This window comes from Triticum dicoccoides, chromosome 1B (genome assembly GCF_002162155.2).
Source record: "Triticum dicoccoides isolate Atlit2015 ecotype Zavitan chromosome 1B, WEW_v2.0, whole genome shotgun sequence".
Lineage (NCBI taxonomy): Eukaryota > Viridiplantae > Streptophyta > Magnoliopsida > Poales > Poaceae > Triticum > Triticum dicoccoides.
Window position 1 is genome coordinate 536971031 of NC_041381.1, and position 19432 is coordinate 536990462.

The window sequence follows — 19432 nt, forward strand, 5'->3', positions numbered from 1 at the left end:
AATGAAACTTGAGCTCGAGAATGAGGATCTGAGGGAGGAAAATTTTAGCCTCAGACGCAAGCTACAGAAGAAAAATGCAACAACTCCACCCTCAACACCTCCGGAGAAATAATCACATGGGTATGGGCACTCCCCTTGGCAACTACCAAGCTTGGGGGAGGTGCCCCAGTATCGTATCACCATCACACTCCTATCTTTACCGCTTTATTTAGTTTGATCCTTTTAGTAGTATCTTGATCTAGTAGTTTGAAATTTAGATATCAAGTAGTTTCGAGTTTTGCTTTGTGATCTCTTTATGTAATCGAGTCTGTGTGCTATCTATAATAAAGATTAGTGTTGAGTCAAGGGCTTTGCTATGTTGCTATGATCTTGAGAAAGTAGAAAGAATAAAAGAGTTCATATTGATCTTATGGATAGTGATAACTTCGCACGTAGAAAGTATGAGGCATAAAAATTGTTGAGAGTTGATGACCGTAGCCTTGTTCATCGTTGCCATTAATAGGAAGTGATAAGGAAAGAGGGGTTCACATATAAATATATTATCTTGGACATCTTTTATGATTGTGAAGCACTCATTAAGTATGACATGCTTAAATAGTTGATGTTGGACAAGGAAGACAACGTAATGGTTTATGTTTTCTGACATCTCTGTTAAAGTATATTGTCATGACCTTCCAAACATGTTGAGCTTGCCTTTCCCCCTCATGCTAGCCAAATTCCTTGCACCAAGTAGACATACTACTTGTGCTTCCAATTATCCTTAAACCCAGTTTTGCCATGAGAGTCCATCATACCTACCTATGGATTGAGTAAGATCCTTCAAGTAAGTTGTCATCGGTGCAAGCAATAAAAATTTCTCTCTAAATATGCATGACTTATTAGTGTAGAGAAAATAAACTTTGTACGAACTTGTTGTGGAAGTAATAAAAGCGACGAACTGCATAATAAAGGTCCACATACAAGGGGCCATATAAAGTGATGTTCTTTTGCATTAAGATTTTGTGCATCAACCCTAAACGCGCATGACAACCTCTGCTTCCCTCTGCGAAGGGCCTATCTTTTACTTTATGTTTTTACTTTATGCTTGAGTCAAGGTGATCCTCACCTTTCCCTTTTTATTTTATCCTTTGGCAAGCTCCTCGTGTTTGAAAGATCATGATGCATATATCCAATTGGATGTAAGTTAGCATGGGCCATTATTGTTGACATCACCTAAAGGTGAATACATTGGGAGGCAACACAATAAGCCCCTATCTTTCTCAGTGTCCGGCTGAAACTCTATAACCACAAGTATTGCGTGAGTGTTAACAATTATAGGAGACTACGAGATAGTTGAGTATGTGAGCTTGCTGAAAAGCTCTGTTATTGACTCTTTCTGATGTTACGATAAATTGCAATTGCTTCAATGACTGAGATTATAGTTTGTTAGTTCCCAAGGAAGTTTTTGAACCATACTTGACATTGTGAATTGCTTGTTACTTGAGCATAGGAAATCATATGACAAAATCTATATATGTTGCTGTTATTAGAATAATCATGATGCCCTCATGTCCGTATTTTATTTTTGTCGACACCTCTATCTCTAAACATGTGGACATATTTTTCGATTTCGGCTTCCGCTTGAGGACAAGCGAGGTCTAAGCTTGGGTGAGTTGATACGTCCATTTTGCATCATGCTTTTATATCAATATTTATTGCATTATGGGCTGTTATTACACATTATATCTCAATACTTATGGCTATTCTCTCTTATTTTACAAGGTTTACCATGAAGAGGGGGAATGCCAGCAGCTGGAATTCTGGCTGGAAAAGGAGCAAACGTTGGAAACCTATTCTGCACAGCTCCAAAAGTCCTGAGACTCCATGAAACAACCTTTTGGATTTAATAAGAATTTATGAGCGAAAGAAATAGGCCAGGGGGCCCACACCCTGTCCAGGAGACAGGGGGGCGCGCTCCCCCCTATAGGGCGCCCCCTATCTCCTGGGCCCCCTGGTGGGTCTCTGGCATTCATCTTCTGCTATATCATCACTTTTACCCTGGAAAAAATCGTGGGCAAGCTTACGGGATGAAACTCCGCCGCCACAAGGCGGAACCTTGGCGGAATCAATCTAGAGCTCTGGCAGAGCTGTTCTGCCGGGGACACTTCCCTCTAGAAGGGGGAAATCATCACCAACATCATCACCAACGATCCTCTCATCGGGAGGGTGTCAATATCCATCAACATCTTCACCAGCACCATCTCCTCTCAAAACCCTAGTTCATCTCTTGTATCCAATCTTGTATCAAAACCACAAATTGGTACCTGTGGGTTGCTAGTAGTGTTGATTACTCCTTGTAGTTGATGTTAATTGGTTTACTTGGTGGAAGATCATATGTTCAGATCCTTTATGCATATTATTACTCCTATGATTATGAACATGAATATGCTTTGTGAGTACTTACGTTTGTTCCTGAGGACATGGGTGAAGTCTTGCTATTAGTAGTCATGTGAATTTGGTATTCATTCGATATTTTGATGAGATGTATGTTGTCTTTTCCTCTAGTGGTGTTATGTGAACGTCGACTACATGACACTTCACCATTATTTGGGCCTAGAGGAAGGCATGGGGAAGTAATAAGTAGATGATGGGTTGCTAGAGTGACAGAAGCTTAAACCTAGTTTATGCGTTGCTTCGTTAGGGGCTGATATGGATCCATACGCTTAAGCTGTGGTTAGGTTTACCTTAATACTCCTTTTTGTAGTTGCGGATACTTGCAATAGGGGTTAATCATAAGTGGGATGCTTGTCCAAGTTAGGGCAGTACCCAAGTACCAGTCCACCCACATATCAAATTATCAAAGTACCGAACGCGAATCATATGAACATGATGAAAACTAGCTTGACGATAATTCCCAATATGTCCTCGGGAGCTCTTTTATTATTATTAGAATTTGTCCAGGCTTATCCTTTACTACACAAAGGATTGGGCCATCATGCTGCACTTTACTTACTTTATTTACTTGTTGCTCGTTACTATTTATCTTATCACAAAACTATCTATCACCTACAATTTCAGTGCTTGCAGAGAAAACCTTACTGAAAACCGCTTATCATTTCCTTCTGCTCCTTGTTGGGTTCGAATCTCTTACTTATCGAAAGGACTACGATAGATCCCCTACACTTGTGGGTCATCAATGACCTTTGGTAGTGAGCTTGGAAACAATCTTCACGACACGATGCTCTAGTTCCTCATCAGATGTGAGAAGAGGAGGGGTCACTTTATCATCTTGAGCGCCGTCTTGAGCTTGCTCTTGATCTTGAACTTGCTCGAAGGGGAGAACTTGACCTTGGGCATCATTTGGTGGTTCACCACCATCTTGGGTTTGATCTTTCCCTTGATCTTGTTCAAGAGGTTGAGGGCCTTCACTTTGTTCTTCGGAAGCGTGTGGGTCTTGGGTTGGTGATGGCTATTGGAAATATGCCCTAGAGGCAATAATAAAATGATTATTATTATATTTCCTTGTTCATGATAATTGTCTATTATTCATGCTATAATTGTGTTAACCGGAAACAGTGATACATGTGTGAATACATAGACCACAACATGTCCCTAGTGAGCCTCTAGTTGACTAGCTCGTTGATCAACAGATGGTCATGGTTTCCTGACTATGGACATTGGATGTCATTGATAACGAGATCACATCATTAGGAGAATGATGTGATGGACAAGACCCAATCCTAAGCATAGCACAAGATCGTGTAGTTCGTTTGCTAAAGCTTTTCTAATGTCAAGTATCAGTTCCTTAGACCATGAGAATGTGTAACTCCCGGATATCGTAGGAGTGCTTTGGGTGTACCAAACGTCACAACGTAACTGGGTGACTATAAAGGTGCACTACAGGTATCTCCGAAAGTGTCTATTGGGTTGGCACGAATCGAGACTGGAATTTGTCACTCCGTATGACGAAGAGGTATCTCTGGGCCCACTAGGTAATGCATCATCATAATGAGATCAATGTGACTAAGTGGTTGGTCACAGGATCATGCATTATGTAACGAGTAAAGTGACTTGCCGGTAATGAGATTAAACGAGGTATTAGGATACCGACGATCGAATCTCGGGCAAGTAACGTACCGATTGACAAAGGGAATTGCATACGAGATTACTTGAATCCTCGACATCATGGTTCATCCGATGAGATCATCATGGAACATGTGGGAGCCAACATGCGTATCCAGATCCCGCTGTTGGTTATTGGCCAGAGAGCTGTCTCGGTCTTGTCTACATGATTCCCGAACCCGTAGGGTCTACACACTTAAGGTTCGATGACACTAGGGTTATTAGGAAGACTTGTATGTGATTACTGAATGCTGTTCGGAGTCCCGGATGAGATCCCGGACGCACGAGGAGTTCCGGAATGGTCCGGAGGTGAAGATTTATATATGGGAAGTCGTCATACGGTCACCGGAAAAGTTCGGGGGCATACTGGTATTGTACCAGGGCCACCGGAGGGGTTCCGGGGGTCCACCGGGAGGGGCCACCTCTCTCGGAGGGCCTCATGGGCCGTAGTGGGAAGGGAACTAGCCCTTGTAGGGCTGGGCGCATCCCCCCCTTGGGCCCATGCGCCTAGGGTTGGGGGGAAACCCTAAAGGGGGCGCCCCCCTTGCTTGGGGGGCAAGCCCCCTCCCCTTGGCCCCCCCTCTAGATCTCATCTATAGGGGGCCGGGCCCCTTCCCCCTTCTCCTATAAGTAGAGGGGCGAGGGGAGGGCTGCAGGACCACACCTAAGGCGCAGCCCCTCCCCTCCCCAACACCTCTCCTCCTCCGCAAGAGCTTGGCGAAGCCCTGCCGGAGTACTACCTCTCCATCACTACCACGCCGTCGTGCTGCTGTTGGAGCCCCTCTTCCTCAACCTATCCCTCCTCCTTGCTGGATCAAGGTGCGGGAGATGTCACTGGGATGCACGTGTGTTGAACGCGGAGGTGCCGTTATTCGGTGCTAAGATCGAAATCCACCACGATCTGAATCGCTTCGAGTACGACTCCCTCATCCGCGTTCTTGTAACGCTTCCATCTCGCGGTCTTCAAGGGTATGAAGATGCACTCCTCTCTCTCTCATTGCTAGTTACTCCATAGATTGATCTTGGTGATGCGTAGAATTTTTTAATTTTATGCAATGATCCCCAACAGTGGCATCATGAGCTAGGTCTATGCGTAGCACAAGTAGAACACAATTTTGTTGCGGGCGTAGATTTTGTCAATTTACTTGCCACTACTAGTCTTCTCTTGTTTCGGCGGTATAATGGGATGAAGCGGCCCGGACCGACCTTACACATACGCTTACGTGAGACAGGTTCCACCGACTGACATGCACTAGTTGCATAAGGTGGCTAGCGGGTGTCTGTCTCTCCCACCTTAGTCGGATCGGATTCGATGAAAATGGTCCTTATGAAGGGTAAATAGAAACTGGCATATCACGTTGTGGTTTTGGCGTAGGTAAGAAATGTTCTTGCTAGAACCCTATTGCAGACACGTAGAAACATGCAACAACAATTAGAGGACGTCTAACTTGTTTTTGCAGCATATGCCTTGTGATGTGATATGGCCAAAAAGGATGTGATGAATGAAATATATGTGATGTATGAGATTGATCATGTTCTTGTAATTGGAATCACGACTTTCATGTCGATGAGTATGACAACCAGCAGGATCCATAGGAGTTGTCTTTATTTATTGTATGACCTGCGTGTCACTGAATAACACCATGTAATTACTTTACTTCATTGCTAAACCGTTAGCCATAGTGTCGGGGAACGTTGCACAAAATAAAAATTTTCCTATGTTCACCCATATCAATCTATGAGTTCATCTAGCAACGAGAGAGGGGAGTGCATCTACATACCCTTGTAGATCGCGAGCGAAAGCGTTCAAGAGAACGGGGTTGAGGGAGTCGTACTCGTCGTGATCCAAATCACCGGAGATCCTAGCGCCGAATGGACGGCACCTCCGCGTTCAACACACGTACGGTTAGCGTGACGTCTCCTCCTTCTTGATCCAGCAAGGGGAAGGAGAGGTTGATGAAGATCCAGTAGCACGACGGCGTGGTGGTGGATGTAGCAGAGTTCCGACAGGGCTTCGCCAAGCGACTACGGGAGGAGGAGGTGTAGCAAGGGGAGAGGGAGGCGCCAAGACTTCAGGGTCCGGCTGCCCTCCCTCCCCCCTTTATATAGGCCCCCTGGGGGGTGCCGGCCCTGGAGATGGGATCTCCCAAGGGGGGCGGCGGCCAGGGGGTGGAGTGCCCCCCAAGGCAAGTGGAGGCGCCCCCCACCCTAGGGTTTCCAACCCTAGGCGCAGGGGGGGCAAGGGGGGGCGCACCAGCCCACCAGGGGCTGGTCCCCTCCCCACTTCAGCCCACGGGGCCCTCCGGGATAGGTGGCCCCACCCGGTGGACCCCCGGGACCCTTCCGGTGGTCCCGGTACAATACCGGTGACCCCCGAAACTCTCCCGATGGCCGAAACTGCACTTCCTATATATAATTCTTTACCTCCGGACCATTCCGGAACTCCTCTTGACGTCCGGGATCTCATCCGGGACTCCGAACAACTTTCGGTTTGCTGCATACTCATATCTCTACAACCCTAGCATCACCGAACCTTAAGTGTGTAGACCCTACGGGTTCGGGAGACACGTAGACATGACCGAGACGGCTCTCCGGTCAATAACCAATAGCGGGATCTGGATACCCATGTTGGCTCCCACATGCTCCTTGATGATCTCATCGGATGAACCACGATGTCAAGGATTCAAGCAACCCCGTATACAATTCCCTTTGTCAATTGATATGTTACTTGCCCGAGACTCGATCATCGATATCCCAATACCTCCTTCAATCTTGTTACCGGCAAGTCACTTTACTCGTACTGTAATGCATGATCCCGTGACCAGACACTTGGTCACTTTGAGCTCACTATGATGATGCATTACCGAGTGGGCCCAGAGATACCTCTCCGTCATACGGAGTGACAAATCCCAGTCTCGATCCGTGTCAACCCAACAGACACTTTCGGAGATACCCGTAGTATACCTTTATAGTCACCCAGTTACGTTGTGACGTTTGGTACACCCAAAGCACTCCTACGGTATCCGGGAGTTACACGATCTCATGGTCTAAGGAGAAGATACTTGACATTGGAAAAGCTCTAGCAAACGAACTACACGATCTTGTGCTATGCTTAGGATTGGGTCTTGTCCATCACATCATTCTCCTAATGATGTGATCCCGTTATCAACGACATCCAATGTCCATAGTCAGGAATCCATGACTATCTGTTGATCAACGAGCTAGTCAACTAGAGGCTCACTAGGGACATATTGTGGTTTATGTATTCACACGTGTATTACGATTTCCGGATAATACAATTATAGCATGAATAAAAGACAATTATCATGAACAAGGAAATATAATAATAATCCTTTTATTATTGCCTGTAGGGCATATTTCCAACAGTCTCCCACTTGCACTAGAGTCAATAATCTAGTTACATTGTGATGAATCGAACACCCATAGAGTTCTGGTGTTGATCATGTTTTGCTCGCGGTAGAGGTTTAGTCAACGGACCTGCGACATTCAGATCCGTATGTACTTTGCAAATATCTATGTCTCCATCTTGAACATTTTCACGGATGGAGTTGAAACGACGCTTGATGTGCCTGGTCTTCTTGTGCAACCTAGGCTCCTTGGCAAGGGCAATAGCTCCAGTGTTGTCACAGAAGAGAGTGATCGGCCCCGACGCATTGGGTATGACTCCTAGGTCTGTGATGAACTCTTTCATCCATATTGCTTCATGCGCTGCCTCCGAGGCTACCATGTACTCCGCTTCACATGTAGATCCCGCCACGACGCTGTGCTTGCAACTGCACCAGCTTACTGCTCCACGATTCAACATATACACGTATCTAGTTTGTGACTTAGAGTCATCCAGATCTGTGTCGAAGCTAGCGTCGATGTAACCCTTTACGACGAGCTCTTCGTCACCTCCATAGACGAGAAACATGTCCTTTGTCCTTTTCAGGTACTTCAGGATATTCTTGACCGCTGTCCAGTGTTCCTTGCCGGGATTACTTTGGTACCTTCCTACCAAACTTACGGCAAGGTTTACATCAGGTCTGGTACACAGCATGGCATACATAATAGATCCTATGGCTGAGGCATAGGGGATGACACTCATCTCTTCTTTATCTTCTGCCGTGGTCGGGCATTGAGCCGAGCTCATTCTCACACCTTGCAACACAGGCAAGAACCCTTTCTTGGACTGATCCATATTGAACTTCTTCAATATCTTATCAAGGTATGTGCTTTGTGAAAGACCTATGAGGCGTCTCGATCTATCCCTATAGATCTTGATGCCTAATATATAAGCAGCTTCTCCAAGGTCCTTCATTAAAAAATACTTATTCAAGTAGGCCTTAATGCTGTCCAAAAGTTCTATATCATTTCCCATCAAAAGTATGTCATCTACATATAATATGAGAAATGCTATAGAGCTCCCACTCACTTTCTTGTAAATGTAGGCTTCTCCATAAGTCTGCATAAACCCAAACGCTTTGATCATCTCATCAAAGCAAATGTTCCAACTCCGAGATGCTTGCACCAGCCCATAAATGGATCGCTGGAGCTTGCATACCTTGTTAGCATTCTTAGGATCGACAAAACCTTCCGGCTGCATCATAAACAGTTCTTCCTTAAGATGTCCGTTAAGGAATGCCGTTTTGACGTCCATCTGCCATATCTCATAATCATAGTATGCGGCAATTGCTAACATGATTCAGATGGACTTTAGCTTCGCTACGGGAGAGAATGTCTCATCGTAGTGAACCCCTTGAACTTGTCGATAACCCTTAGCGACAAGTCGAGCTTTATAGATGGTAACATTACCATCCACGTCCGTCTTCTTCTTAAAGATCCATTTGTTTTCTATCGCTCGCCGATCATCGGGCAAGTCTGTCAAAGTCCATACTTCATTTTCATACATGGATCCTATCTCGGATTGCATGGCTTCAAGCCATTTGTTGGAGTCTGGGCCCGCCATCGCTTCTTCATAGTTTGAAGGTTCACCGTTGTCTAACAACATGATTTCCAGGACAGGGTCGCCATACCACTCTAGTGTGGAACGTGTCCTTGTGGACCTACGAAGTTCAGTAGCAACTTGATCCGAAGTACCTTGATCATCATCATTAATTTCCTCTCTAGTCGGTGGAGGCACCACACGAACATTTTCCTGAGATGCACTACTTTCTGGTTCAAGAGGTAGTACTTCATCGAGTTCTACTTTCCTCCCACTTACTTCTTTCGAGAGAAACTCTTTTTCCAGAAAGGATCCGTTCTTGGCAACAAAGATCTTGCCTTCGGATCTTAAGTAGAAGGTATACCCAATGGTTTCCTTAGGGTATCCTATGAAGACGCATTTTTCCAACTTGGGTTCGAGCTTTTCACGTTGAAGTTTCTTGACATAAGCATCGCATCCCCAAACTTTTAGAAACGACAACTTAGGTTTCTTCCCAAACCATAATTCATACAGTGTCGTCTCAACGGATTTAGACGGAGCCCTATTTAAAGTGAATGTAGCTGTCTCTAGAGCGTATCCCCAAAATGATAGCGGTAAATCGGTAAGAGACATCATAGATCGCACCATATCCAATAGAGTGCGATTACGGCGTTTGGACACACTGTTACGCTGAGGTGTTCCAGGCGGCGTGAGTTGTGAAACGATTCCACTCCGTAAGTGTGTACCAAATTCGTGACTTAAATATTCTCCTCCACGATCTGATCGTAATAATTTTATCTTTCGGTCACGTTGATTCTCTACTTCATTCTGAAATTCTTTGAACTTTTCAAAGGTCTCAGACTTGTGTTTCATCAAGTAGACATACCCATATCTACTTAAGTCATCAGTGAGAGTGAGAACATAACGATATCCTCCACGAGCCTCAACGCTCATTGGACCACACACATCAGTATGTATGATCTCCAATAAGTTGGTTGCTCGCTCCATCGTTCCAGAGAACGGAGTCTTGGTCATTTTGCCCATGAGGCATGGTTCGCATGTGCCAAATGATTCATAATCGAGAGACTCTAAAAGTCCATCAGCATGGAGCTTCTTCATGCGCTTGACACCAATGTGACCAAGGCGGCAGTGCCACAAGTATGTGGGACTATCATTATCAACTTTACATCTTTTGGTATTCACACTATGAATATGTGTAACATTACGTTCGAGATTCATTAACCATTGACCATCGGGGCATGACCATAAAACATATCTCTCATATAAATAGAACAACCATTATTCTCGGATTTAAATGAGTAGCTATCTCGTATTAAACGAGATCCAGATACAATGTTCATGCTCAAACTTGGCACTAAATAACAATTATTGAGGTTTAAAACTAATCCCGTGGGTAAATGTGGAGGCAGCGTGCTGACGGCAATCACATCGACCTTGGAACCATTCCCGACGCGCATCGTCACATCGTCCTTCGCCAGTCTCCGCTTATTCCACAGCTCCTGCTGTGAGTTACAAATATGAGCAACGACACCGGTATCAAATACCCATGAGTTACTACGAGTACTGGTAAGGTACACATCAATTACATGTATATCAAATATACCTTTAGTGTTGCCGGCCTTCTTGTCCGCTAAGTATTTGGGGCAGTTCCGCTTCCAGTGACCCTTCCCTTTGCAATAAAAGCACTCAGTCTCAGGCTTGGGTCCATTCTTTGACTTCTTCCCGGCAACTGGCTTACCGGGTGCGGCAACATCCTTGCTGTCCTTCTTGAAGTTCTTCTTACCCTTGCCCTTCTTGAACTTAGTGGTTTTATTGACCATCAACACTTGATGTTCCTTTTTGATTTCTACCTCTGCTGACTTCAGCATTGAAAATACTTCAGGAATAGTTTTCACCATCCCCTGCATATTGTAGTTCATCACAAAGCTCTTGTAGCTCGATGGGAGCGACTAAAGGATTCTGTCAATGACCGCCTCGTCCGGGAGGTTAATGTCCAGCTGGGACAGGTGGTTGTGCAACCCAGACATTTTGAGTATGTGCTCACTGACAGAACTATTTTGCTCCATCTTACAAGTATAGAACTTGTCGGAGACTTCATATCTCTCGACCCGGACATGAGCTTGAAAAACCATTTTCAGCTCCTCGAACATCTCATATGCTCCGTGTTGCTCAAAACGCTTTTGGATCCCCGGTTCTAAGTTGTAAAGCATGCCGCACTGAACGAGGGAGTAATCATTAGCACGTGACTGCCAAGCGTTCATGACGTCTTGGTTCTCCGGGATGGGTGCATCACCTAGCGGTCCTTCTAGGACATATGCTTTCTTGGCAGCTATGAGGATGATCCTCAGGTTCCGGACCCAGTCCGTATAGTTGCTGCCATCATCTTTCTGCTTGGTTTTCTCTAGGAACGCGTTGAAGTTCATGTTGACATGAGTGTTGGCCATTTGATCTACAAGACATTTTTTGCAAAGATTTTAGACTAAGTTCATGATAATTAAGTTCATCTAATCAAATTATTTAATGAACTCCCACTCAGATTTGACATCCCTCTAGTCATCTAAGTGTTACATGATCCGAGTCGACTAGGCCGTGTCCGATCATCACGTGAGATGGACTAGTCATCATCGGTGAACATCTCCATGTTGATCGTATCTTCCATACGACTCATGTTCGACCTTTCGGTCTCTGTGTTCTGAGGCCATGTCTGTACATGCTAGGCTCGTCAAGTTAACCTAAGTGTTTTGCATGTGTAAAACTGTCTTACACCCATTGTATGTGAACGTAGGAATCTATCACACCCGATCATCATGTGGTGCTTCGAAACGACGAACTTTAGCAACGATGCACAGTTAGGGAGAACACTTTCTTGAAAATATTATAAGGGATCATCTTATTTACTACCGTCGTTCTAAGTAAACAAGATGCATAAACATAATAAACATCACATGCAATTATATAATAGTGACATGATATGGCCAATATCATATAGCTCCTTTGATCTCCATCTTTGGGGCTCCATGATCATCTTCGTCATCGGCATGACACCATGATCTCCATCATCATGTCTCCATGAATTTGCTCGCCAACTATTACTTCTACTACTATGGCTAACGGTTTAGCAATAAAGTAAAGTAATTACATGGCGTTAAATCATTGACACACAGGTCATACAATAATTTAGACAACTCCTATGGCTCCTGCCGGTTGTCATACTCATCGACATGCAAGTCGTGATTCCTATTACAAGAACATGATCTCATACATCAAAATATATCATTCATCATTCATCACAACTTCTGGCCATATCACATCACAAAGCAATTGCTGCAAAAACAAGTTAGACGTCCTCTAATTGTTGTTGCATCTTTTACGTGGCTGCAATAGGGTTCTAGCAAGAACGTTTTCTTACCTACGAATAACCACAATGTGATTTGTCAACTTCTATTTACCCTTCATAAGGACCCTTTTCATCGAATCCGTTCCAACTAAAGTGGGAGAGACAGACACCCGCTAGCCACCTTATGCAACTAGTGCATGTCAGTCGGTGGAACCTGTCTCACATAAGCTTACGTGTAAGGTTGGTCCGGGCCGCTTCATCCCACAATACCGCTAAAGCAAAATAATACTAGTAGTGGCAAGAAAGTTGACAACATCTACGCCCACAAAAGATTTGTGTTCTACTCGTGCAATAGAGAACTACACATAGACCTGGCTCATGATGCCACTGTTGGGGAACGTTGCACAAAATAAAACTTTTCCTACGTTCACCAAGATCAATCTATGAGTTCATCTAGCAACAAGAGAGGGGAGTGCATCTACATACCCTTGTAGATCGCGAGCGGAAGCGTTCAAGAGAACGGGGTTGAGGGAGTCGTACTCGTCGTGATCCAAATCACCGGAGATCCTAGCGCCGAACGGACGGCACCTCCGCGTTCAACACACGTACGGTCAGCATGACGTCTCCTCCTTGATCCAGCAAGAGGGAAGGAGAGGTTGATGAAGATCCAGCAGCACGACGGCGTGGTGGTGGATGCAGTAGAGTTCCGGCAGGGCTTCGCCAAGCGACTACGGGAGGAGGAGGTGTAGCAAGGGGAGAGGGAGGCGCCAAGACTTCAGGGTCCGGCTGCCCTCCCTCCCCCTTTATATAGGCCCCCTGGGAGGGGGCGCCGGCCCTGGAGATGGGATCTCCCAAGGGGGGCGGCGGCCAGGGGGGTGGAGTGCCCCCCAAGGCAAGTGGAGGCGCCCCCCACCCTAGGGTTTCCAACCCTAGGCGCAGGGGGGCCCCAAGGGGGGGCGCACCAGCCCACCAGGGGCTGGTCCCCTCCCCACTTCAGCCCACGGGCCCCTCCGGGATAGGTGGCCTCACCCGGTGGACCCCCGGGCCCCTTTCGGTGGTCCCGGTACAATACCGGTGACCCCCGAAACTCTCCCGATGGCCGAAACTGCACTTCCTATATATAATTCTTTACCTCTAGACCATTCTGGAACTCCTCGTGACGTCCGGGATCTCATCCGGGACTCCGAACAACTTTCGGTTTGCTGCATACTCATATCTCTACAACCCTAGCGTCACCGAACCTTAAGTGTGTAGACCCTACGGGTTCGGGAGACACGTAGACATGACCGAGACGGCTCTCCGGTCAATAACCAATAGCGGGATCTGGATACCCATGTTGGCTCCCACATGCTCCTCGATGATCTCATCGGATGAACCACGATGTCAAGGATTCAAGCAACCCCGTATACAATTCCCTTTGTCAATCGGTATGTTACTTACCCGAGACTCGATCATCGGTATCCCAATACCTCATTCAATCTTGTTACCGGCAAGTCACTTTACTCGTACCGTAATGCATGATCCCGTGACCAGACACTTGGTCACTTTGAGCTCACTACGATGATGCATTACCGAGTGGGCCCAGAGATACCTCTCCGTCATACGGAGTGACAAATCCCAGTCTCGATCCGTGTCAACCCAACAGACACTTTCGGAGATACCTGTAGTATACCTTTATAGTCACCCAGTTACGTTGTGACGTTTGGTACACCCAAAGCACTCCTACGGTATCCGGGAGTTACACGATCTCATGGTCTAAGGAGAAGATACTTGACATTGGAAAAGCTCTAGCAAACGAACTACACGATCTTGTGCTATGCTTAGGATTGGGTCTTGTCCATCACATCATTCTCCTAATGATGTGATCCCGTTATCAACGACATCCAATGTCCATAGTCAGGAAACCATGACTATCTGTTGATCAACGAGCTAGTCAACTAGAGGCTCACTAGGGACATATTGTGGTCTATGTATTCACACGTGTATTACAATTTCCGGATAATACAATTATAGCATGAATAAAAGACAATTATCATGAACAAGGAAATATAATAATAATCCTTTTATTATTGCCTCTAGGGCATATTTCCAACACATAGTAGTATAAGTAATAGTTGGTGAGACAACTTCATGGAGACACGATGATGGAGATCATGGTGTCACGCCGGTGACGATGATGATCATGGCACCCCGAAGATGGAGATCAAAAGGAGCAAAATGATATTGGCCATATCATGTCACTATTTGATTGCATGTGATGTTTATCATGTTTTTGCATCTTATTTGCTTAGAACGGCGGTAGTAAATAAGATGATCCCTCATAATAATTTCAAGAAAGTGTTTCCCCTAACTGTGCGCCATTGCAAAAGTTCGTTGTTTTGAAGCACCACGTGATGATCGGGTGTGATAGATTCTAACATTCACATACAACGGGTGTAAGCCAGATTTACACATGCAAAACACTTAGGTTGACTTGATGAGCCTAGCATGTACAGACATGGCCTCGGAACACAAGAGACCGAAAGGTCGAACATGAGTCGTATAGAAGATACGATCAACATGAAGATGTTCACCGATGATGACTAGTCCGTCTCATGTGATGATCAGACACGACCTAGTTGACTCGGATCATGTATCACTTAGATGACTAGAGGGATGTCTATCTGAGTGGGAGTTCATTAAATAATTTGATTAGATGAACTTAATTATCATGAACTTAGTCTAAAACTTTTGCAAAATGTCTTGTAGATCAAATGACCCACGCTCATGTCAACCTCAACTTCAACACGTTCCTAGAGAAAACCAAACTGAAAGACGATGGTAGCAACTATACGGACTGGGTCCGGAACTTGAGGATCATCCTCATAGCTGTCAAGAAAGCATATGTCCTAGAAGCACCACTAGGTGAAGCACCCGTCCCAGCGAACCAAGACGTTATGAACGCTTGGTAGTCGCGTGTTGATGATTACTCCCTCGTTCAGTGCGGCATGCTTTACAGCTTAGAACCAGGGCTCCAAAAGCGTTTTGAGCAACACGGAGCATATGAGATGTTCCAGGAGCAGAAAATGGTTTTCCAAGCTCATGCCCGGGTCGAGAGATATGAAGTCTCCGACAAGTTCTATAGTTGTAAGATGGAGGAAAATAGTTCTGTCAGCGAGCACATACTCAAAATGTCTGGGTTGCACAACCGCTTGTCCCAGCTGGACATTAACCTCCCGGATGGGGCGGTCATTGACAGAATCCTTCAGTCACTCCCACCTAGCTACAAGAGCTTTGTGACGAACTACAATATGCAGGGGATGGTGAAAACTATTCCTTAGGTATTTTCAATGCTGAAATCAGCAGAGGTAGAAATCAAAAAGGAACATCAAGTGTTGATGGTCAATAAAACCACTAGTTTCAAGAAAGGCAAGGGTAAGAAGAACTTCAAGAAGGACGGCAAGGGAGTTGCCGCGCCCGGTAAGCCAGTTACCGGGAAGAAGCCAAAGCACGGACCCAAACCTGAGACTGAGTGCTTTTATTGCAAGGGGAATGGTCAATGGAAGCGGAACTACCCCAAGTACTTAGCGGATAAGAAGGCCGGCAACACCAAAGGTATATGTGATATACATGTTATTGATGTCTACCTTACTAGTACTTGTTGTAGCTCCTGGGTATTTGATACCGGTGCGGTTGCTCATATTTGTAACTCAAAACAGGAGCTGCGGAATAAGCGGAGACTGGCGAAGGACGAGGTGACGTTGCATGTCGGGAATGGTTCCAAGGTCGATGTGATCGCCGTCGGCACGCTACCTCTACATTTACCTATAGGATTAGTTTTAAACCTCAATAATTGTTATTTAGTGCCAGCTTTGAGCATGAACATTGTATCTGGATCTCGTTTGATATGAGATGGCTACTCATTTAAATCCGAGAATAATGGTTGTTCTATTTATATGAGAGATATGTTTTATGGTCATGCCCCGCTGGTCAATGGTTTATTCTTAATGAATCTCGAACGTGATGTTACACATATTCATAGTGTGAATACCAAAAGATGTAAGATTGATAATGATAGTCCCACATATCTGTGGAACTGCCGCCTTGGTCACATTGGTGTCAAACGCATGAAGAAGCTCCATGCGGATGGACTTTTAGAGTCTCTTGATTTCGAATCATTTGACACATGCGAACCATGCCTCATGGGCAAAATGACCAAGACTCCGTTCTCCGGAACAATGGAGCGAGCAACCAACTTAGTGGAAATTATACATACTTATGTGTGCGGTCCAATGAGCGTTGAGGCTTGCGGTGGCTATCGTTATGTTCTCACCCTCACTGATGACTTAAGTAGATATGGGTATGTCTACTTAATGAAACACAAGTCCGAGACCTTTGAAACGTTCAAGGAATTTCAGAATGAGGTAGAAAATCAACGTGACAGAAAAATAAAGTTCTTACGATTAGATCGTGGGGGAGAATATTTAAGTGACGAGTTTGGTACGCACTTAAGGAAATGTGGAATCGTTTCACAACTCATGCCGCCTGGAACACCTCAGCGTAACATTGTGTCCGAACATCGTAATCGCACTCTATTGGATATGGTGCGGTCTATGATGTCTCTTACCGATTTACCGCTATCATTTTGGGGATTAGCTTTAGAGATAGCTACATTCACTTTAAATAGGGCACCGTCTAAATCTGTTGAGACGACACCGTATGAATTATGGTTTGGAAAGAAACCTAAGCTGTCGTTTCTAAAAGTTTGGGGATGCGATGCTTATGTCAAGAAACTTCAACCTGAAAAGCTCGAACCCAAGTCGGAAAAATGCGTCTTCATAGGATACCCTAAGGAAACAATTGGGTATACCTTCTACCTCAGATCCGAAGGCAAGATTTTCGTTACCAAGAACGGGTTCTTTCTGGAGAAAGAGTTTCTCTCGAAAGAAGTAAGTGGGAGGAAAGTGGAACTTGATGAAGTGCTACCTCTTGAACCAGTAAGTAGCGCAGCTCAGGAAGATGTTCCTGTGGTACCTGCACCGAGTGGAGAGGAAGTTAATGATGATGATCAAGGTACTTCAGATCAAGTTACTACTGAACTTTGTAGGTCCACAAGGACACGTTCCACACCAGAATGGTATGGCAACCCTGCCCTGGAAATCATGTTGTTAGACAATGGTGAACCTTCGAACTATGGAGAAGCGATGGCGGGCCCATATTCCAATAAATGGCTTGAAGGCATGCAATCCAAGATAGGATCCATGTATGAAAAAAAAGTATGGACTTTGATAGACTTGCCCGATGATCGGCGAGCGATAGAAAACAAATGGATCTTTAAGAAGAAGACGGACGCGGATGGTAATGTTACCATCTATAAGTCTTGACTTGTCACTAAGGGTTATCGACAAGTTCAAGGGGTTGACTACTACAAGACTTTCTCCCCCGTAGCGAAGCTGAAGTTCGTACGAATCATGTTAGCAATTGCCGCATGTCGGTGTTCTGGAAACGGGGGTCCCCAGACTTGCCTGCCTGCGGCCTACAGCGTGGCTCAAAGGGGGGCCCAGCACGGCCCATCTTCATCAACATGAGCTCAGGACCCTCGCGAGGGGCCAAGCCTCGCGGGGCGGACGACAAGGAGCTTCCTCCGGCGTGGCCTCATTAGGCTGGCTCGCGAGGAGGTGGAGAGATCAAGGCGGGGTAACTCACGAGGTGCCCATGATGCAAGCCATGACGACCAAGGGCGCCATGCGGGCGCCAGCCCGCGCAGTGTCCTCCTTTCCTCTTTGGTGCAAAGGGAGCAAGCGCAGGCGAGAGCATCAAGCAAAGGCATCCATTTCAGTGCAACGAGACCAAGACCAGCCCAACGGCAGGAAGGAAGTCATTGTGGAGCCCAAGCAGGCGTCACCACCAGAGCCTTTGACAGGCGAGGACCAACTTTAGTCAGGATAAGTGTACCAGATGTTCCCCTTCAAAATGGCCAATTGTTGGCGCCCTTCCCGCTCGATATTTGGGAAGAGGCCCAGGGCCTTTGCCTATAAATAGGACTAGCCACCCCCAGGGTAGGGGGAGAATCGATCATCTTGGACCCCAAGGAGAGAGAGAGAGATGAACGGGATCCTCACCAGGAAACCAGTAGAGAGAGCGACTGAACTCCCCCTAGTAGTTCATCGCACCAGCCAAGAACAGACCCTCGCAAGGCTGTTCTTCCTTGTATTGTTCATCGACAGCCCAAGAGGCAATCCACCACACCACACACTAGAGTAGGGTATTACACCGCAATGGTGGCCTGAACCAGTATAAACCTTGTGTCTCTTGTGCTGTTCTTTTCATAGTTTAGATCCTAGCATGGCGGCGGGGTGCAGGTAGGTAGTGTAACGCCCCGGATTCGTTGCGCCAGGTGTCACCAGTTATTTGCCGTTGTTGCCATGTCATTTGCTTGCGTGTTGCATTTTATCATGTCATCATGTGCATCTTATTTTGCATATGTGTTCGTTTCTTGCATCCGAGCATTTTCCCCATTGTCCGTTTTGCAATCCGGCACTCCTATGTCCTCCGGCATTCCCCTTTTGTATCCTTTTGTGTACGGGTGTTAAACTTTCTCGGAATGGCCCGAGGTTTGCCAAGCGGCCTTGGTATAGCACGGTAGACCGCCTGTCAAGTTTTGTGCCATTTGGAGGTCGTTTGGTACTCCAACGGTTAACCGGGTAACCATAAAGCCTCTTTTGTTTGCAGCCCAACACCCCCTCCAAAGTGGCCCAAAACCCATCCTAACCCCCTCCATGCTCTCCGCCGTTCGATCATGATCGCGTGGCCGAAAACCACTCGCATTTGGAATCTCCAAACTCCCTCTAGCTATAAATATGTGCCTCCCATCCAAATTCGCGGATGAAAATCCCCCCGAAACCCTAGCAACTCCCCCTCCGTGCAGCCGGACATGTCCAACCCAGCCAGACACATCTCCGTCGCCGCCCGCAGCCTATGGCGCGCCGCCACGTGGCCTCTCCGCCGCCAGCCACCGCACCCCGCCGCCACGGCCCGCCGGGCCCAGGCGCAGTCCGCCCAGGCCCGCG